This window comes from Nannospalax galili, unplaced genomic scaffold (genome assembly GCF_000622305.1).
Source record: "Nannospalax galili isolate Female #2095 unplaced genomic scaffold, S.galili_v1.0 scaffold555, whole genome shotgun sequence".
In the NCBI taxonomy this organism is placed as follows: domain Eukaryota; kingdom Metazoa; phylum Chordata; class Mammalia; order Rodentia; family Spalacidae; genus Nannospalax; species Nannospalax galili.
Window position 1 is genome coordinate 787,288 of NW_008335583.1, and position 23,072 is coordinate 810,359.

Below are 23,072 nucleotides of genomic sequence, written 5' to 3' on the forward strand. Positions count from 1 at the left end.
TCACATTAGGCCCTCCAGGAGCCCATGGAACACCCCAGTCTTTGTAATAAAGAAAAAGACAGGGGCATGGAGACTGCTACAAGACCTCAGAGCCATAAACAAAACCATGAAAATATGGGGATCACCCCAAAGAGGCCTGCCCATGGTCTCTGCCATCCGCCTTAATACTCCCCTGTTAGTCCTAGATATAAAAGGCTGCTTTTTCTCTATCCGTTTACACAATAATGATTGCCAACATTTTGCCTTCTCAGTTCCAAAAGTTAACAATTCTGGGCCAGCTGATCGATATGAATGGCAAGTTCTGCCACAGGGTATGGCAAATAGCCCTACAATATGCCAGGAGGCTGTTGCAAATGCACTAGCGCCCCTTTTAAAAAAGGGCCTACATGTTTATCATTACATGGATGACCTCTTGGTCTGGCAAGATGAGGATTCCTCTCTAGAAGACCTAAAAGATTCTACGGTAAACACCCTAGAGACAAAAGGTTTTGTAATAGCAACAAATAAAATACAATCAACCCCCCCCATTACCTTCCTGGGGACTGAAATAACACCCACCGCTGTGAGGCCCCTCAAACCTGTCCTGGATGTCCCCCATCCACTCACACTTAACTCACTTCAAAGTTTTCTAGGTAATATTCATTGCCTAAGGCAATGGCTTTCCATCCCCACAAGTCAATTACAGCCACTTTTTGATCTCTTAAAGGGAGACAAAAACCCAGCCTCCAGACGGTACCTAAACCCAGATGCAAGAAAGGCTCTCCAAGTAATTATTCGGCTGCCTCCAAGCCCTGCGACACCTCCACTCCCTGTTGAGACATGCCTTACAGCCACAGAGCAGCTGTGTAACCTTAGAGACAGTGAAAGATGCCAGCCTCAAAATTTCCAGCCTCAGTGGTCTCAGGACCCCCAAAACCCACCGGTAGAGGCTTTTCCTGTCAACTTGCAAATAACCAGACAGCATCCACTAGCCTGGTATCGGCTCCCTGCAGCAGAACTTAAAGAATTACACCAGGCTGTGCGTGAAGATGGCATTCATGCTCCATGGACTAAATCTATACTACAAACATTTAATACTAACCTGCTTCCCCAGGATTGGAGAGACATTTGTAGATCTACCCTCCTAAATGGGTGTCAGTTATTCCAACATTTCGCTGTCTCCCGCCTAGGCTTTTTTGCCATAAACCAATAAAAGAGACTATTACAGCCTTTACAGATGGAGGGAAAAAAGGAGCTGCATTAGTCATATATGACTCTTCTGCACGACACGATGCACATCACAGGGGGCCAGTGATACGACAATCTGCACGTAAGAGGGGGCTCGTGACACGACCATGTGCACGGCAGACCTCTTACTGAAGGAAATGCCATAGCAGATAAAGTGGCCACTGCTGGAACTTTCCCTGCCAGCATAACAGATGCCCAAAACCTTCACCATGCCACTCACATTAATTTACAAGGGCTTCATCTCAGGTTTCCCCACATTCCTCTCAAGCAGCTTAAATGCATTGTTAGAACCTGCTCTTCTTGTGCATCAATCATACATACTCCTGCTATACAGCAACTGGGCGTCAACCCTAGAGGACTAAAATCTAATGCCCTCTGGCAAATTGATGTAACTCATGTTCCCCAATTCGGCAGACAAAAATATGTATTTGTAACTATAGACACTTACTCTCACTTCCTTTGGGTTACTGTCCAAACTGGTAAAAGTTCAAAAAAACTAATAAATCAAATGCTCTCATCCTTTACCATCATGGGCCTCCCTGCACAACTAAAGACAGATTATGGCCCAGCATTTACCAGCTCCCCGTTTAAAATTTTTTGTGAAGCCTGGAAAATCACCCATCACACTGGCATCCCATACAACCTACAAGGACAAGCCATTGTGGAAAGGTCACATAAAACCTTAAAAGACCAACTAAAATCAGATGGAGGGACCCCTTTGATGGACTCTGGAAAGGACCAGATCCATTGTTAACAACAGGGAGAGGATTTGCTTGTGTTTTCCCTCAGGATCAACCAAAGCCTATCTGGGTTCCAGCTAGAAATGTCCGACACCTTCCCACCCACGAAGAAAATGGCTTGCATGACCCTGACAGAGACAAAGAAAAAAAAGAGGTGGAGACGGCACCCAGAGCCACACAGGATCACGTGGAAAGAGATCCATGACCTAGTGGAAACTGCATGCCACAGATGTCCCCCTGGAGCTTCCTTCTCTGTCATCCTCATGGCTGTCTGTACCCTGCTCAGCACCAACACTTCAGACAGCCCCCACTCTCCCTAATACCATGTTCTAGAGATTTTATTTTTCAAGGAAAGAATCATCCATGGGACAATCGCTGGAACATTAAAGTAACAACAAAATTTTACTCAGGCGCATTTTCCAGGTACCCCACAGCTAACTTTCATGTCTCTCAACAGCTTACATCTGCAGCCAAGTCTGTGTTAACTTATAATGTTATTCTACAGGAAAGACAGAAGACCAAATAAGATCAACTATGTCCTGAAACAAGTTTAACTTTCTTCCCTTCACCACCTAACCCAATGTCTAATTGCTTTCTTTTGTACATCCAGCAATAGATTTTTGCTGACAGCAGTACCAGCTACCACCCTTTTCTACCCAGAAACAGAAAAAGACTTCACTGACTTTCATCTAAGTGGATTCAAACAACTAACTATTCAGTTACATTTTCAGCAGCAAGCCTCCCCAGTACAGCATACATCGCTGTGTTAATCTCTCTTTGCCCACCTTTTTATGAACTAGTACTTCCAGGTATAAGAAGCCTTTTCTTCTACACAGCTGCCAGCAGAGAAAAAATCTTCTTCCCCCTGCTGGCAGAGACTGAACTTACACTGGATGCTGGAGGCGTTGCTATGGTGACAAACTGCTGTAAGCTACACCTGATTCTGCTCTGACTGTGACAAAGTATGACATCAGTGACTGATAGCCTGGAGTTTCTCCAACAACAAATGAACTCTCTCACCAGAGCTGTGCTTCACAACAAAAGAACATTGGACTTAATAACTGCTGGACATGGGAAGGGTATATGATATTGGGAAAAAAGATACTGTTTCTCTGTAAATGAATCAGATGTTGTTGAAACCAATGTTAACACTCTCAAAACTTTGTAATCTATTTGGCTTAGCAATCCCTTGTTTTGCATGGCTCCTACCCCTTGATAATACTGTGTATGCTTGCTCACTGTTTTTAAGATTTCTTTGCTGACAGTTACTGCCATTTGCTAAAAATTACCATGGAAACAGGTCATGGTCAATTATCAGACTTTGGATTTCTCCCTAGATGAGACAAATTGGCCCTTGGGGCTGGTGATGGCACTTCTTCATATTTAAATCAAAGAGGAGGAGATGTTGGGGACCCCTGTTGTGTGAAGTAGAAGTTCCTCCATGACCGGATAGCCCACGGGCTCGGCGTAAATGCAGGGACTCCTTTTAACAATAGAGTGCTTTTCCTAGCATCCTCCTGACTCACCTTTTGAAGTGCCCACCAATGCCCCAACATAAACATGGCCTCTGGCTCTGGAAATACCATGCTTTCCTGTGTGATTTTTCAGGCAGTCAGCAGTCTGGCAGCATGGCAGAAACCCACTTCCATATGCAAATAGAATGTCTCACAAAGTATCTATCAGCCAAAGCTTTTACCACTACCCCCATGGTATAAATATCCTCAATAATAGAGAGCTGGATCGCTAGGAGCTAGGAGCTGAAACACTGAGACCTGAAGCCAAGCAGAGTCATTTAATAAAGCTGTAACATGGACTAGGCTGAGTCCTGCCTCTTACTGCCGGCAATCCAGCCTCTCGGGGGGGCAGCATCCTTCCGTCACCGACTCATGGACACCCAGCTTTAGCCACCTTGTGCTCTCCCGCGTGATCCAGTGGCCAGTGGATCTCGCATCTTGAGGAAAGCGCACGGGGGAAAATTAAGGCGGTACCCGACCGGACATGCTCCAGTAGCAGAGACCCACAGAGACATGGAGAAGCAGCAGAGAACCAGCAACCCGCGAGAGAGCGGAGCCGCCGTGCTGCGGGACTTTCAGCACTAAAGCGGCGGACAGCGACGCGTGGCCAGAGACAGACGCCTGTGGAACCCGCCGCACTTCCAGGGCGCGCGACTGAGACCAGGGGACCAATCCCCACGGGACCGCGTACCCCATAAGCATCTTTTTGGGTAAGACTGGTAAATGATCCAATTAGTGGAGAACCTATCATCTTCAAAAGGTTCTCAAGTGTTTTCGATAACAGACTGTCTAAGGAGAAGTTTACCATGCTTCAATTTTACTTGAAAAATTCCTTTCATGTGATGGTCTGAAGCAGGGTATCTTTATAGAAGGTGCCTTGCTCTATTATTAATTGAGCTTTTTTTTAGGTTTTATGCTGTACACCAGGAACCCTAAATTACTGAGTTGTAAGGATTTGGATATTTACTCAAAGCAGTATGATATGAGGGGTTAAGGTAGCCATACCTCCCAACTGGAAGGTAGAAGGGAATATGTTCTGGAAGGTTTTAGGGACACATAGATAGTATGTTCTAAGGATGATTCTAGGAAGGTTTTAGGGACCAAGAGATAATATGTCAAAGCTGGACAAGGACTTAAAACAGCACATCTCTTTCTATCAATTTGTCCTTAAAGACTAAGGTCAGTCTTTTTTTCCTTTGGATAGTCAGCATTGTATGTTCAGAAGCTACCCAAAAAGATTTGCAAAGGGACTCCTACACACATCAGAAGACACAGGCTGTGGAAAAATCACAGAGGGCTGCAATGAATAGAAGTATCCTTTGGGGAAAGTGTTCTCAAGTGATCATCAGTAGACTTGGTAACTGACAGGCCACCTTGTCTGAGAGCTGGCTTTGGTGGTTCATTGATCTTGTTTAACATGTGATTGGCATCAAATTCATCATGATCCTGAGAATGCTAGCTTACTGTTGAAATAACTGGGAAAGGCACTTGAAGTACCAACAGAATCTGGCTCTCCCTTCCTTGAAGGTACAATGGGTGTCTGAATCAACTGAACGTTCTTAAAGATTTCTTTCACTTCCTTGACTTCTTTATCCACAAGTGGGTCTAAGCAGTGAAGGCATCACTGAAAATGTCCTTTGGAGGGTCATTTCCGGGAAGTGGCTGAGGAGGAGTAGACAGAACAGAGGATAGCACAGGAGAGGATTGGGTGGACATGGCAAGAGGTGGAGAAATATTACTCTGAAAAGGATTCCCCAAAGGGCTTGTGATTGACCAAGCATTGGGTGCCACAGATACAGTAGAACCCCAAATGACAGAGACTGAGGGGGAGTTGAGGCTGCAAAGGATGAAGGCTGATTTCAACCTTGAGCATCTGGGCTTGTACCAAACAATTGATTTGTCAAGACCTAAAGGTTCACCAATCATCATGGCTCCTGGGACTATGGAAGTAGGCAGACTGAAGATGATGAAGGTTCAAAGTCTGTTTGAAGAGGTGCAACTGGAACACCACCTAGACTTGCAAAGGATCTCACTGGGGCAAGGCCAATTATTTCTAAGAGAGCCAGAGTGTTGATCTGTGGGGCTGACGGTTGTCATATGGGAGATGTGACTTGGCAATTCTTAGATAGGAAGAGTAAAGTCTGATGTAAGCAAGTCATTTGCTGAAGACAACTTCAGTTTGTTAGCTTGGTCATCAAGGCAGATATTTAGCACAGGGGTTAAGACATTCTTTAACAACAGAGTTTACTGCAGGCACCCTAGCAAGCAAAGTAGTTGCAAAGATGTTCCACTATGTAACTGTGGTGTTTGTTTCTCAAGATAGCTCTGTCTCTCCATTTTAGTTTTGATTCCTTTTCAAACATAAATTTCATTAAGCATTCACAAAACCACTATAAGTGCTATGTTCTAAAGTATAAAATAAATTTTAAAAAGTATATTAGACACACACAGAAGTGACATTATATGCATGGGGTCTAGTTTTCCTTTTCAAAACCCTTCTTTTTGTCTCAAATTCAAATTGTATTTAAATTTTTTATTTTATCTAGCTTCAAAATACTGGCAGCTAACCAATTGCTCTTAATAGTCTGAAAATCACACACACACACACACACACATCCACACACATTGAAAACAACACACCAATCATCACTTTTAGGGAGCAATGACTTTTAAAAAAGAAATATGAAATAAAGTGGCCAGACCTTTCTTCTTCAGTTATTTTCATGAACCACAGGGGAAGTGACTGTGAGTTTTTACCATTGATGTTTTAGGTACCATCCTGAGTATATAAATGACTAGTCAACTACATCTCTTGGGTGGTGGTGTTGGGGGGCAGGGGAATCAAGGTAATAAAGACTTAATATTTTCAAGGTTACATAAATGACATCAGGGTTATCCTCTACATCCTGTTTGTCTTTCTCAAAATGTTTAACAGACCCCCAGTGGCTCAGTAGAGCCCCACACCTTTCCTGTTGCAAGACAGATGTCTAAAATAGTCCAACAGAATTCCTCATTTGCTCAAAAGAATTTCCAAATTGACATGGCATTTCCTACAAAAATCATTGCAATTAAATTCGGTCTTATCCCTAAAGTCAGACCTCATGGCCTCAGTAATTCAAGCCATGATCCCTCCTAGACCTGACAAGCCCCTTCTGTGAGGATTAAAATACAGTGTGGAAAAAGTAAACCCAGGACAAACCTTGCCCTGAAGCTTCTGACTATAGGAGTGGCAGAGGAGTGTCTCCCAGCTCTGTAGTCCTTGACTTATGGTCAGTTTTCCAATTCATCTAAGAGTTCTGTTAACTGTGTTTCTCTACTTATCAATGCACCAAGAGTTCAATAGAACTCCAAAGAAAAAGACGAAAACAGTCTTCAAATGGTAGTCACTCCAATGGTTCAAAAAAAAAAACTAAAAAAAACTCAAATTGTTCAAAGGAGCTCAAAAGCAAATAGGAAATCAAAGCCCAAAGTGTACTCACTGGGGAGAAACCTACAAAGAGTTTGACTTCTTTGAGAATACCAACAAAGTCCAAGTCATTTTTATGCTTCACCTAGTAAAGGTAAAAAGCAGCTGATTTGGCAGAAGTGGAAAGACAAGATGTCTCTGGACTAAAGTGACCCAGCAGCTGCTGGGAACTTCCTTATTTTCTCCCCAGCTATAGGTAGAAGACACCCCAAAATGTGCCTTTTATCCCTTTGTGATCACCATATTGCTACCAGATTTAGGGGACACAGCCTGTGCCCCAAACAAGTCAAATTCAGACACCCATCCCACAAAAATTAGAGGAGTCGAAATGATAGTGAAAAACAGAAAAATATTTATTAAATGTAGCCACCTTGGGAAGAGGGACAAAGAGACCCAATGTCTAAGTCTCTCATTAGGAATTGTTTTTCTGTTTCATTAGAATTTGTTAGGGACTGTATTGCATCTGTAGATCATTATTAGTATTATGAATATTTTAGTAAAAAAATCACAGTGACTTAATACTGAAAAGCTTGACTTCACAGCCCCTGGAAGTTCATTGTGTTCTCAACTCTGGCCCCCATGGGCCAAGCCCACAGAAGCATGCAGTTCTCTCTTTCCCCAGGTCCAGGCTGCGTAACTAATCAGTATTTTATCTGCTCGGTGATGAGTATAGTGTGTAAAGTCTGTCTCAGCAAGAATTCCCCTTATCATCTCCTGATTAGAGGTAATTAAACAAAAGAAAAATATCATAGAATTTATAAATATTTGGTCATTTAGTATCTTTATGTTTTTACTTGAATCTGGAAAAGGAAAAATCAACCAAAATATGTCCATTATCTGATTGAGTTTTGCATATTTACTATCTTCTCATGGAACTAGTGAATGATTTTCTTCTCTAAGAAGAGAAGGATGAGAAACAGGAGGAGGAGGAGGAGGAATAGCAACAAGAAAGAGAAGGAGGACGGAAGGAAAGACAAGCAATATCACTTAAAACACGGTATAGAATTCATATTTATCTGAATGCTTGCCACAGCTTGGATTGCCCTCTTTAACCCAACAACAACATAGCCAATCCAGATTAAAATGTCCACTATGTTAGGGAATAAGAAACTGAAAATTAGTCTGTATTGTTGGTGAGGCACTGTATTATTATTATTTTTTTAAATATTTCTACATTTGTCATGCTCCTGTAACAACTAATTGTGACTGAGTCCTACTCCCTCATATATTTACATCATCCCTCTGTAGTCTTGTTCTATGTCACTGTTACATTCTCATTATTCTGTTTGAAATAGGTTCATTTATAATTGACAGTGTTCATACATAATTGACAAGATAATATCAGCAACATTACTGAGATCTCTTCAATATTCCATATTTTAAAAGAATAAATGTACAGTTAGTAGGAAGCCTGACTATATGCCTATGTGAGTTTGCATGTGTGTGCATGTGTACATATGCATATCTGTGTGTGTGTGTGTGTGCGTGTGTGTGTGTCGATTCCAAAGGTTATAAATTATTTCTAATTTAGTAGGTTTTGGAGGGATAAAATAATTCTTCATTTTTCTTTTTCTACTCTAGCAACACATTTCCCATGAAAAGACAGCCTCCTATAAATATTGTGAACCACTCTGTGTTCTAGATGGAGTGCTTTATTGTGTGTGACATGATCAGAGGCAAACACAATTTGTGTCACCTCTGTCATGTGCAATAAACATTTCACATCAAAGCAAACACTCAATCTGACTTTCAGTATTACATGATTCACAAGAAATGTGGTTATTAGACCTGAAGCAGCAAACAAGCGTGAAATGCAATATTGTTCAACACAGGGTACAAAAGTTACTTGTGGAATTAAAAAAAAAAAAAGAAAGAAAATGAAGTTTAAAGGGAAAGGGGTGACAAAATTTGTAGAAAGGAAAACTCTAGAAGAAATAAGGTATGTGAAATATGGACTTGCTTCAAACATGGGTCCTGGTGACCATCACCTGAGTTTCTGAATCATGAACCCAAGAAAAATGTGATTAATAAATTAAAGATGGTCACTCTCCAGGTCTTCCAAGTTTCCTCAGAATTGTTTGGATGCTTTGATGTGTGATCTTTTATCAGGAGTGAGAACTTTTAGACACTGGATTTTAATCAAGTTTCTCCAAGTGCTATTAATATCTTCTGACTTGAAAGTTAGTTCAGTTGGAAATATATATAATCTCTGACTCACTGGAAGAATGCACCAGACAGATCATTAGAATCAAGGACTTGCTAACTGAAGGAGCCATCTGAAACTTTGCAGAGAAAGCAGAGAAAGCTTACCCTTGTTCTGTGTGAAATGCAGCCCAGATGCCATCAACAGATGAAAGGGTGGTATGGATGCACATGGAACTTTACTTTTCCATAAAGAAAAATGAAATTATAAAGTTTGATGGAAAATAGATGGCACTGGAAAGTAAGGTAACCCAGGACCGGAAAGTGAGAAGGCACATGTTCTCTGTCATACGCAGATCTGAGGCTCTCATCTTATGGAAGTACATTTGTACATTTGTGTGTGTATGTGTGTGTGTGTGTGTGTGTGTGTGTGGTGTACAGATGCTAGGAAGCTAGAAAGGGGCTCATGAGAAAGAAAATGAGGCTTCAAGGGAGGGGTAGGGAGAGTCATGTGTGGTATGAAAGTGGAAGGAGGATACTGGGGTGGAAAGGGATAAGCAGGGTGGGAGTTGGGGGGAGAAGTGGGGAGGGTCAACCAAAACTAAGTATGTATGGAAATGCCATACGGAAGCCTGCTCCTCTGCAAGCTATTTAAAAAATTAAGACAAAACAGAAACTTGAGTGGTGGCAGAGCTTTTGCCTAGTGTGCCCAGCAGGGCCTCGGTTTTGTCCCTAGCACTGAAAAACTAGATGTTTATTTTTGGGAGGGTGGGTAAAGGGCAACTGAGCATCTGTGAAACTGAGTGAAGTATATTCAAATGATTTTTAAAATGGCATCCAGCCATTACAAATGAAGGTCAGAGACAGCCTCGACAGGAAGGCTGCCAGTCCTGAAGTCAATAATTTTTGATGATTGTACTTTTTTCATGATTGATAAGTAATATAGATGCATGAAAGGACTGTAAGGCATGTGTTTGTGCTAAATGTAACATTCCACTGTTGTCTCTCAAGATGCAAAATTATATTTAATTCAGTGAATATTTCAAAATGCAATGTTTTGAAACTAAATTAAAATTAAATTCATATGAAGACACAAAGGAAATTAAAATTAACTCATATGAAGACATAAAGGAGAGAAGCAAAAGGTGTAGAAGAGGTTTTAAAAAAAATTTTAGGTTTGACAATATGGCTCAGGAGGGAAGGGACTTATTTGGTGGAAGGAGAGAACCAATTTCAGCAAGTTGTTACTGATCTCCATATATGTGCCATGACAAGCACACACACAAACACACACACACACACACACACACACACACACACACACATGAATGTATAAAACAAATACTTTTTACATTTATTTATTTGTATGTGTGCATATGTGTATGTGAGGGGTTCAAGTGTTGCATTGTACATGTGGAGGTCAGAGGATGATTTGTTAAGAGACTGCTTTCTCCTTCCACTATGTGGCTGCCAGGGACTGAGTTTAGATCATCAGCCTTGACCATAAGCAGCTTAACCTGCTGAGTCATCTCTTCAGCCCAAGAGAGTTTTAAAGAATTATTAGCCCAAGAGCTTTTATAAAATCATGTATATGTCGTTTTTTTCTTATTTTTTGAGAATTTCAGATAAATATTGTATTTGCATTATTTCTGCCCCTCCCAATGCCCCCTACAACTCCTCCCCGTCTCCTCCACTCCCTTCTCAATTTCTTGTTCTCTTTATCATTGTTACACATACATATATACATATATAAATGCACACATTTATACACAGCGTATATGTATATATGCACTGAGTCAATTCAGCAGTGCTCCTGTGCACCTGTGTTCAGGTCCTTCCTATATGGGATTAGATGACCTCTCAGGGAACTAGTGCTTGGGAAAAAAATTGATTCTTCCTCTTTAAGCATCCAGTGACTGTGGCTCTTCTTGAGGTGGGATCCGGTGACATCTCCCCTCCACTTTTGCATGTCAACTGTTTTTGCCATTATGTCATTATGCATTTTTACGTCCTTAGAATAAAATACTGTGGAGATTTCTTGGGTGCAGTCTAGAGTGCATTAACTAGCAGAAGGTGTCCTGTTCCTCTGGCTTTTACAATATTACAGCCTCTTCTTCTATGACATTCCCTAAGCTCAAGAGAACTTTTTAAAACATCCTGGAGGGTGAAGCAACCAGGCAACAATTTGAGTCTTAGAATTAAGCAGGTACAGAGTTGCTGTGAGTCTGTTAAGAGTACTGGGGGAATGCGATAAGAGAGAGGCTGGGCAGGTAAGCCTTGGGAACGCTGTACTCTGTCACACGAGCTACAGGGAAAAATAGATATCAGAGACAGATGTGTCATGAATGATAATGAAGCCAAGGAATGAGACTGTGTTCATGGTGTGTGTGTGTGTGTGTGTGTGTGTGTGTGTGTGTGCACATGTGTGGAGGCCAGAGGACAATCTTTGCTGTCATTTCTCTACCTTTATTCCTTCCTCTTTTGGATTTTAGAGAAGGTCTCTCCAAGTAGGCTGGCTGGCCAGTAAGCCCTAGGGAACCACTTGTCTGAATCTTCTCAGCAATGGTAACAAGTGTGTGCCACTGCACTGGCTGCTTTTACATAGGTTCTGGGGACTGAACTTAGATTGCCCCAGGCCTGTGTTGATCCTTAAAGAAAGCTTGAACATGTGGATCAGGAATGCTCATGTTCTGGCCATTTTTTTCTTTTATACATCTTTTCCCGACTCTCTGCCTCACCTGCTTATGTGGATATTTGTGTGTATGACTTGTGGTTATCTGACTGGGCAGTAGTTTGAGGCTGAAACCCAAGAATTTTCTAAGCTGGATTCTCTACCTGGATTCTTTTTTATGGAAATCGCATCTCAGAGGCTGATCCTTTGAAATTTTTTCCTGAAATGATCTTCATTTAAATGTCATTTAACATATAAAATGAGACTTGCTGATCTTTCTGTAGTTTGGTTATTGCCAAGATATTATTACTATTAAAAAATTCTTCTGCTCGTGTGATGCAGTGACCTTTGCAGTGGATTAGGGCAGGCTCATGTTTTTGTTTGTTCTGTGTACATGTGTGCTGCCCTCACATTTTATTGATTTCCAGTTACAAAATTTGGGACTGCTTCTGCACTAGCCCCTGGAGAATAGGGAATTTTCATTCAGAACCAAATGTCATATTGGATTTAGGGTTTTGTCCTTGTCAGCATTTACTGTCAACTTGGCACAATGTAGAATCACCTGAAAAGTCTCCCAACTGAGTTAACTGTCTTTAGTAGGTTGGTCTACAGGCATGTTTTTGAAGGATTGTCTTGATTGATGCAGGAGGTACTGTGTATGGTACCATTCCCCACCAGGTTGTCCTGGGCTGGGTAAGGAATGGAGCTGAGCACGGTCCTGAGCAACTAGAGTGAGTCAGCAAGCAGTGTTCTTCTGTGGTCCTACCACCAGGTTGTTGCTTCGAGTTCCTGCCCTGACTTCCATCAATGATCAATTGCGACCTGAAAGGATAAACCAAAAGGTCTTTCATTCCCAAGCTGCCTTTGGTCAGAGTGTGCTACCGCAACAACATAATGAAACTAAAATAGGTTTCAATACATGAATTTGGGGTGAGGTGACTCAGTCTGTGGCACTTTCCACCTTCTTTTCAATCTCACACAAAACTGGGTCCTAAAATTCTTTATCACACACTGCTATCATGGATCCACACAGAGACCATTTAATTTATTTATCTAATTAGTCACTTTTACAACACAATATGACCCATGAGCTCACCAGCACATAAAACTTAGGGCCAGGACAGCAACTTTCATCTGACTGTGTATCCGTCCACTGTGTTGTCTTCCAAAGTAGCCATTCTCCACAAAGTCTTTGAATCCTGAGTTCACATATTCTCTACCTTTCAATTTGTGTATATTTTAATTGAATCTGTAAAATTTTCCCAAATATATCTTGCTTGTTGTCTTAACTGTAGACAGCATGTTGTGCAGAGAGATGCAGGGACACTTTTCTATGCTGGTGTTATGATTCACTTGTGTTGTAGTTCACCTGCTTCCCATACTGCGCATCTGTGTGGTGATTCCAGCCACTCACCCACTATTATCTGAAGCTCACTTCTGATCCTGCTGTTGTGAACGGTGCTGCTGTGAAGATTCTTGTGCAGTGCGGACACACTCTCTTCCTGTGCATTCAGCTACTTATCACCCCCAATCATCCCTTGCCACGTAGTAAGTAAATGTGCCTGAGATGTTATCCAATCTTTGCAAAGATGTGTTTTACAGCATCCATTTTATTTCTTTATTTGTTTGAAGAATTATTTTCATTCTTTTTAATAAAGTGTTTACATTTATTTATTCTGTATGTGGTGGTGGAGGGGTGAGGGTGCTATGGTACACATGTGGAGGTCAGAGGATAATTGCTGGGTGGTTGAATAGTAGTGATGGCCACAATCCTAGGAGTATATGGGCACAAATTGGACTCACTGTGAGAAAGAAAATAACCCAAAGATGAATGGGTAAGGAAGGTGGCGGGGAGGGGGTCACTTGGGAAGAGTTGAGAGGATAAATGTGATCAAAATACATGAAAACCTCAAAGTATCAGTTAAAAAGGCTAACAAGTAAAAAGCCAAGTGCCAGGAATGGTACCTCCTTGGGAGGTGGTGTTGGCCAGTGAGGTCCTGGGACATCATAGGTCCTTTCAGTGCCTCATTGCTCTCCCACTACAGATGCTACATGGCCATTTCTTCCTCTTCCTCCTCCTGATATTTTAGTCACTTGGCTAATTTTGCATAAATTCTCTATAGATTGATTCTATTTCAAAGACAGATGGAGTAATCACAACTTACTCCATTCATGATAAAAAGGTCAGATCTGGGTCATGATTCTAGGAAAATATCCAAATTCCCACACACACAGTCTATTCTGTCAACCACAGGCAGCCAAAGCCTAGTCAAGGAGTTTACCAATCATACATGATCAGGAAGAGGTCTTCTTGACTCAGGAATGTAGATAAGCACCCAGGACAGGAAGGCAATGGGGATCCAGAGGGACCAGTTCCAAAATCACAGATGAAGAAAGCCAGAGAAGGGAAAACAAGGTTAAGGTGAAGCCAAACTTGGGATATAAGAAAACAGGGAATTACCATGTTTTTGAGACAAATTATTTAAACAATTTGGGACACCTTGAAAATAATAAAAATTCAACTTTTTTATTTTCTGGAATTTTTGAAAACATGAATATCCAATTTTTAAAAACACTTATCTGTAAACCAACAATAATGTTTCTGAAAGATTTTTATACTCTACTTTATTAATATCACCCAGAGACAGGAAAAATTACACTCAATGAGAAATGAAGGGCTTTGTTATCTATAGACCTATAAATATTCAAGCAGACATTGATAGAAAATTTATTGCTTCCATTATAAAATTTAAGTGGGCATGAAATTCTTAACTGATCTGAGAGAAAATAGACTAATACAGAGCAGAAAAGTCTAACAAACCAGGTTCTCCATCACAATTCACTCCTCAGAAGCTAAGGTCTCCAGACCGTGAATCCATCTGAAGAGGTAGTGAGAGGATCAGACAGAAAATTTGGGAGAAATCAGCACCTGGGATCAGGGAGGCCTCATGAGCAGACGCAATCGGTTCCTTCCCATACCAGATTAGGCAAAGATCCTACCTGTTGCACTGGGAGCTGAGCTGATCCTTGTGTCCCAGAATGCCACTGGGGGAGGACAAGACACAGGACTGTCAGCTCTTTTGTAGGGAACAGGATCAGCAGGTGAGGTCTGGAGTCATTGGAACCAGTTCATCAAGACCAAAAAGGAAAACATGCAGGGTATCACCAGAGATGCTCTGGAGAAAGTTTTCATGAATTAGGGATCAATGGAAGTGAGGGATTGAGGGGTTCACAGTCACACATAAACCTGAAGTCATCAGCCTGTGTTTGGGTTTCAGGAGGAAGGATGGAAACATATGTTCTCTGCATCCCAGAGGAGGTAGGTCTCATGTCAGAGTGTGAGAAAGTCCACTTTTCCTTTACAGTGGGCCTCTCCAGGAACACAGACATGGCAATGTTTCTCAGTCACAGCTGCTCTCGAGGAATACTGACAATATTCACTGTTCTTGACATTTTCTGATATTTCCAAATGTGCTCTGCTGGAATTTTATCTTTTCAGTAAAAGAAAATACTTTGTCATGAAGAGCCAGAAAGCTCTGACTCCATTTTGGCTAGCTTCTTTACACAAGCCCAGACAAGCTCAGGCATATTGTACATGTAAAAGCCTTATAAGGTATGAACAAAAACTTCTGACTCTAAAAGATATTAGTCAGCACATTCCAATGCCCTGAAGACAGCCCCTACCAATCAAGACTTTCCCCGTACACAGGATATGGGGACATCCAATTATTTTAAAAAGATGCTTGGCGTGTGCAGGTTTCTGTGGAGTGCCCCAATAAAAGCTCCTGCCTGCTATTGTTCGGGGCCAGACTCCATCTTTGGCTCATGAAGTCTGTGCCCAGCTAGCCACCATTTGGTTGTTGTCTTTTTTTTTTTTTTTTACTTTAAATTCTTGAATAAACTTTTTGTGTAATCTTTTTGGGTATCTGTGGGAATTTTTCTCGATTCTTGAACCCTAACAGTCAAGGAAGCCTTGCTATGTCGGTATGTTTGTATGCATGTATGTATGTATGCATCTGTTATCTATTTTTTTGTGATTCTGTGTGATAAACAAGCTCTCTACCAGCTCTTATTCCCAGCTCTTAGAGTCATTTGATAAAAAGAGAAAGCTTTGGATAGCTTAACATTATACTCTTTAAATGTCACTCTCTCGCTTTTTTTTTTTTTTTTTTTTGTCTTTTTGACAGGTTCTCCCAGTAGCCCCAGCTGGCCTAGAACTTGCTGTGTAGACCAGGCTGGCCTTAATTTCACAGATATCCACCTGCCTCAGCCTCCCAAGTGCTGAGATTGAAAATTTGAAGAGAAGTCAGCACCTGGATCAGTGAGACCTCATTGGCAGACACAATTAGTTCCTTCCCATACCAGATCAGGCAAGGATCTGACTGACCTGTTGCACTGGGAGCTGGACTGACCCTTGTGTCCCAGAATACCAACACACCCTGCATCCTTTCCAGTTTTAACTGAAATTTTTATTTCAAAACTAAAATTTTTGCTGTGGTTTTCTGATTATATAACACTCATGTAACAGTGTTACATCACACATAACACATAACCTGAAGGAGCAGGTACTCAGTAGTTTGGGCTCACTCTGGGTTTAAGGTGGATGTTGAGAATCAGGCTATTTTTATTCAGGCATAGCTGTAATGTGGCACAGAATTATAATAATGGTAAACTAATTTATTTCACATAAGGGTTAGTAACTTGTAATGTGAAAAGAACTGGTTCTGGAGAGGTTCTCAGCAGTGATGCACATAGACACCTACACAATTGAATTTACATAATGCACAATGCACATAGACACCTACAACATGAATTTACACAATGTACTGTGTAAATTCGTAAATAGACTACAAGCAGAGACCAAAGACACTGAAGAACTGATATCTGTCACTTGAGAAAAGACTTCGTGAGAACCTGATATCAAGTCAAGTATTGCAGAGAGTATTAGACTCATAGGGTTGAGAGGGTGATGCTAAGCGGGGACATCTCTGAGAACAAATTTTAGTGTTGGGAAGCTGGGGTGTGTGAAAGAGAAATGGAAGAGGTTGAGTAAATGTGAGCAGTGTTTTGAGATGATAATTTATATTGAAGAAAAAAATTGAAGATAACCCTGGAAATTAAGATAAATAGTTTCAGAAATACTATTTGATTCACTTGTACTTTTGTAGATGCTATTAAATTATTCAGCTAATCTAGATAAGGAATCTTTGTAAAGATTATGTATTTGTAGAATGAGGATAAAAGTTTTGTTAATTGGGAACCAAGTGGAAGTAAAGAGACCATTTGATGCATATCTCATGACAGGAATAATTTTAAAAAGAAAGCATCTAAATGAAGACACTTACAATGTAAAGGAAAGTGCAAGAACTTTGTAAACACAAAGGAACAAACTATTAGGCATAGCTGAGGGGGCCTCAGAAGGGGCTGTTAATTAGGATTCTGATCTTTAAGCCTTGTATCTAGAAGTGTGGTTATGGTATTGATGACAAAATAGGTTTCACAAAATGGAAATTGATTTGAATTTTGTATGTAATTGGTGTATTATAGTCCTTCAGAAGAAATTAATTCAACTAAGTTAAGAGATTTCCACTGAAACTCTCCTTTTTTGACAAAAAATTGCAAGTATCTTTTACGAATTTTTACCAATTTTTGGAATGAAAAAACTTTTCCAGTCTGTAGCAAACGCAGCAGCTATACTCCTGCTAAGGTTTTCAGTGAGAAAAGTAGAAACAAACAGGCCACTCTTTTTAACACTGTCTTATTATAGTAAATAGAGTATGTGCTACATGTCCCAGTTTCTCTTTCTTCTTTAACTTTTCCATTTGTTAGTTTTATACTTCACAACTGATGAGTGTGGGAATATCAGAAAGATCAAAATTAGAACAAATTGTTTTTTTTCAAAGTTATATTGTTTATAAAACTCTTTGTTCTGCTGGGCATGGTCGCACACACCTTTAGTCCCAGCACTCGGGTGGCAGAGGCAGGCAGATCCCTGTGAGTTCAAGGCCAGCCTGGTCTACCTAGTGAGTTCCAGGACAGCTGGGGCTACAGGGAGACCCTGTTTCAAAAAAACCAAAAAAAAAAAAAAAAAAAAAAAAAAAACTCTTTGTTCTGAAACTAATAGAAACTTAAAATGTTAGTTGAGGGTCTGCAATTCATGAGAATTAGAAACTTTTTTAATAAAATAAGATTAATGACTCATCTATGCACAGTAATAGTTGTAAACCAAGTTCATTTTCCTAAACTTGTTTTCCCTGGGTACTTGTTAGAATAAAATAATGTTTGATACCATTATTAGCATATATACTCACATATATATTACTTTTACATTTTTGTTATAAATAACATGAGAAAATTATAGATTCCTTCTATAAATTGAATTGATTTTTCAGAAAGCTGACTTAGTGGTTATGAACACCAGCTGCTCTTGCAGAGGACCCGGGTTCAATTCCCAGCGTCCACAAGGCACCACAGGTGCACTTATACACTTATACACATGCAGGCAATATACTCATACACATAAATTTTTTTTAAAAATTAGAAAAGAATATAGTGTTAAATTTATTGCATAACTGTGAATAATATATATAGTAATATATATATATTAATTAAGTAGCCCCTTCATTATTAAGGGAGGGAATATATTCACAGGTATTTTAGGAATATAATCACACAATACAACTAAACAATGAAAAGATTAGTAGGACTCTGTACCTGATAATGGAGGACTTGCGAATACATCCAAAGAATTGTGTAGTAGGCACATTAATGAATGTGTGAAGATACCATGCAGATGTAATAACAGCCATGTTCAACATCCTGGAGGCTGAGAAGCTTTGACATGGCATTTGTGTTGGAACAGTCTAGAGGCTTGTGTCTGGGACCCTTCCCCCTGCACATGGTAGAGGACATTTCCCAGACTCCTCACACCGAGCTGCGTTTAAGTGACTCCATCTGCTGATGACATGTGAGCTGGAGTTACTGAGACCACGTCCAGAAGAGGTCTTTAAAGTCTTCTGTGGTGTTCTTGTCTCTGACAGCTGGTGTGAAGGCCTGGCATGTGCAGGGGCGCAGATTGAAGGGCCTTGGGTCCCTAAACCCATATTAAGAAGACTGCTGTCAGGAAAGCTGCTTTACTGGAATAGAACTGCAAGCAAGTCTGTGATGTTGATGCACTGGGTTGTTTAGAGCTTTTAACCTGTGCCGTATGTGATCTCTAAGTGTGAGAGTTACAGAGGAAAGTGAGGCAGAGAGGAGGAGCTGGAGCCATGGGACCTGGCACTTCAGAGATACTTAGTCATAAAGCAAATACAGAGAGCAAGGAGCTGCCTACCCAGCTATCCCCATATTGTAAACAACTGCGGGCTTTGTAATGGAGACTTCCAGCCTTATTACAAGAACAGATGGAGCCAGTAGTGCTTAATGATCCAGGCCATGATCAAATTGAGTTACTTCTCTTTTTATTTATTTGTTCTTCTTCTCCATTTACTTTAAAGACATCTTTGAGACAGAAAGGGCAAGACTTTTGATTTATTAACTAAGATGGATTAAAAATGGCAAGGGTCAAATTTAGGGGAAAAAATTCTGGTTTAGGATAGTTAACACCATAAACTGAAAGAAAAGATTAAAACTCTAGGACAAATACTTTCATAAGGGGCAGGAGCTGATCCAGCTAGGAATATTTTACTTGTGATAATCTGGCACATCTGGGAAGAGATTGCCAGATAGAAATAACACTCATCTGTTTAGTAGAAAATTTACCACAAAAATATGAGATTATCCATGATGATTATCCTGGGAGTGGTCTCAGGCTGCTGGTTTTGATACACTGGTGCTGAATTTGTGAACCTTTGAAAAACCTACACACACAAACACACACATGCACACATGCACACACATACACACACACACTGAGCATGCTTATGAACTCTAAAATCTTTTAACATGGGATTCATGTTAAACAACAAAAGTAAAAAAAAAAACTTGGCAAACAAAATAATGGGCAAACACGGGTAAATAGCTTCTATGAAGCCAAGAACATGGACTATTTTGAGAAAAAAGTTGGACTGACATCAGAGTTAACTGCTTCAGGAAGCCTACAGGTATGGCAAGTCAACATGGATAGTCAGCCAAATGTATGAGGGAGAAACTTTCTTGTTTCTTTCCTTTTCTTTACTGTCCTACTTCCCAAAGAATGTTCTATAAGGCATCCAGATGTTGGTGCAGCAACACCATGAGGCCTGTGATTAGGAATGATCAGGAGAAACGATTATTTTCAGCAGTGCCTTTAGTCATGTAGGTGACAAATAGTTTGGAGAATACTGATTGATGGCAAGACACTGATTGAACATTGACTGACTGGTTGAGTAAAGGTTTAAGCAGAACAAAGTCCCATACATGGTAGAGACAGTGCACCCAAGATCTCATGAGAGAAGGGGCCTCTTAGAACAGTTACAGACAGATGCTAACACAGGGAACATGGCAGCTTAGACCACACAGGAGAGTTTTGTTGACCACAGATGATGGTCTTAATTTTCTGTGTCAAGCAAGTTGCTCATGTGTGTCATGGTGAACAACCTCCAGGAGACAAGAGGTGGACTAGGAGCATGGTAAGTTCAAGTTGTCCTCAGCTACACAGCTAGTTTGAGGTCAGACTCTAAAGCCCTGGCAGTGTTCTCCAGAAGATCAGAACTGATAGGATGAATGCGTATTATAACATGAAGATGATTCATCAGAATGGCTTACAGGCTTACAGGATAGAGACTGGGCAGCTTGACAATTGCTGTATGTTGAAGAGGCTGAGAACCTGGGAGCTGCTCAGCAGTACCAATCTAACCCTGAAGATCTGGGAGAGTCTTGGGAAGTTGCTGGTCTTCACCCTACATGAAAAAACTGAAGGAGGTGGAGTCCGATGCCTGCAAAGGTGGTGTGGCAGGGGCAGTGGTGGAAGGCCCACTCACCAACAGAACGTGCGATCAGGAAGGAAGCAATGCTTTTTACTGTGGATTTCTTTATATCTGAGCCATTTATTGAAAGATGCTGACCACTCTCAGGAAGGTCCATCCCTTTCAGTTAATCTTTTCTGGAAAGGATCTCTCACCTGGCCATAGGTGTGCCAGTCTCAGTTGATTCAAGACCCCGGGAAGTTTCTCCTCAGAATTATTTGTTACTTTCATTATTCTGATGTCACCATATTCTGACCACCCTGAAGATCAAATCCAACACCAAGTTTTCAGCAAGTATTGGCTCTTTTGTTTTTAATACAAGTGTCAACTGTAAGAAGAGATGTTACCTTTGCTCAGTGATAACCAAGTACCTGAAAAATCAATTCAAGGAGTAGTTAATTACTTTGTTTCACAGTTCCAGAGGACTCAGTCTGTCAGTTCTTGGTCCCTTGTGCCTGAATAGAACATCACTGTATAGAACACATGCCAGAGGGTAAATAACTGTCCATATCACCAAAGCCCAGGAAGCAAAAACTAGAGAAAGCTGATGTCTAATTGACTTTCTCCTTCCACCCTCCTCTTCCTGCCTCTCAGCCTATAGAAATATGACAACCACATATACGGCATATGTTTTCCACTCTGTTAATTCTGTCTAGCAAAGCCCTCACAGAACCACCCAGAGTTGGTCCTCGGGCTCTAGGTGATTCAAAAACCAGTCAAATTGACAATGAAGTTTAATAATAATCACAAATGTAGATGACACCTGTCTTTCAAAATCCTTAATTTCTTCAGTGTTGTAAGATCTATCCCAAACTTATGCTGCCAGCAGGGAATAGAACTGTAGAAAATAGGAGATTGCCAAATTCTGCAGTTCCATGTTATGGTTAGCTATTTGGGGAAAATATCAAAGATCCTGATCAGCAGCTTCATTTAGTTTACGTAAGATATCAAAGGAAATTCAGCCAGAGACTAGTGACAGTTGCAAGTGTACATTGTAAGCAGTAACATGATAAAGTGTTATATTGATGAGAGGGTCTAGGTTGAACTGATTGCAGCCTGGACTTGACAGGTGACTCAGAAATTCAGGGGGACATGAAGGAATGAGTGTAGGGCATGTGGACTTCAGGAGAGTCACGGTATGAGTTACCTTGCTCATTGTTGTGACAAAATTTCTAACAAGCCACTTAAAGGAAGATGGTCCATTTTGGCTTATGATTTATTGTGATACAGCAGTCATATTGGGGAAGGCTTGGAGGCAGGAGCAGGAGGTGGTTGGTCATACTGCATCCCAGTCAGAAAGCAGAGAGAGTGAACACCTGTGCTCAGCTCATTTTCTCCTAAAATTCAGTCCTGGGCCACAGACCATGGAATGGTGCTGTCCTTATTTAGGGTGTCCTCAATTAACCTAATCTAGTTAATTTCAGAGATTTGTTTCCGTGGTGATTCTAAATCCCATCATTTGAAAATCAAGATTAACTACTGCAGTTATAGAAGTGAAAATAATTAGCAATGGGAAACCTGGTATGGATTCGTTAACAGAACTTGTAGAAACTGGACTCTTAGTGTGCCACAAGGCTGGGCAGCTTCAAGGTGGATGAACACTGCTTCTGACAGCTTGCAGTTTTCTCAGGCAGGTACATGAAATGGGCACTGTCATCCTAAGGATAGTTTTGACCTTTTATAAATGATGTTAGCATTTAATTCAAAAAGGTCTTCAAGAAATCTAAATTGAATACAGTCAAGTAAAGTATGTTTGTCAATGGCCATCCCTGATTTTATTCTGATTCGGTCAGCCAAGAATGACATCACCCATATCCATGTTCCCTTTCCGTGCCAATATTAACAGGTCCATCTTAGACAGCCAGATTATTGAATGTCTATTTCAGTGTTTTTAAGAATATTTACTTACTTGAATCTTTAGTTTCTTTACACATGTTTTTCCTTTTCTTTTGGATAAGCCACCCTTTCTAGATGTTTGTGTTTAATATAATAAAAAAATGTATGAACTGTTTGCATGTGCACCAAACAAGTGAAGGTGGCCGTGGAAGGGGACACATGTACTCGTGGGATATCAGAGATGGAGGAGGGCACTAATGGGCATCCAATGAGCTTCAAAAATGTTCTAGGCCCTTTGATAGCTGCTTTATAATTTTACTATATTTTTTAAATGATTTATGTAATAAACATATAATTAGAAGAAGCATTTCAGTACAACAGCATTGACATATTCAATAATTTCCAGAGCTAAAATGCCTCTCTTTCAAAACTGGCTCTAAATTTTTAGGTATATAGTTGAATTAATACAGTTATACAATATTGTACTCTGTCTAAACCCTATAAGACATAAAATTAAATGAGGTTTTAGCC

General features: G+C 40.6%; 1 pseudogene; it reads right to left on the reverse strand.

Moving 5' to 3' along the window:
- Positions 1 to 4,706: 4,706 nt before the first annotated feature.
- The window catches only part of LOC115069911, a 145,265-nt pseudogene continuing 126,899 nt past the window's right edge, over positions 4,707 to 23,072 (reverse strand).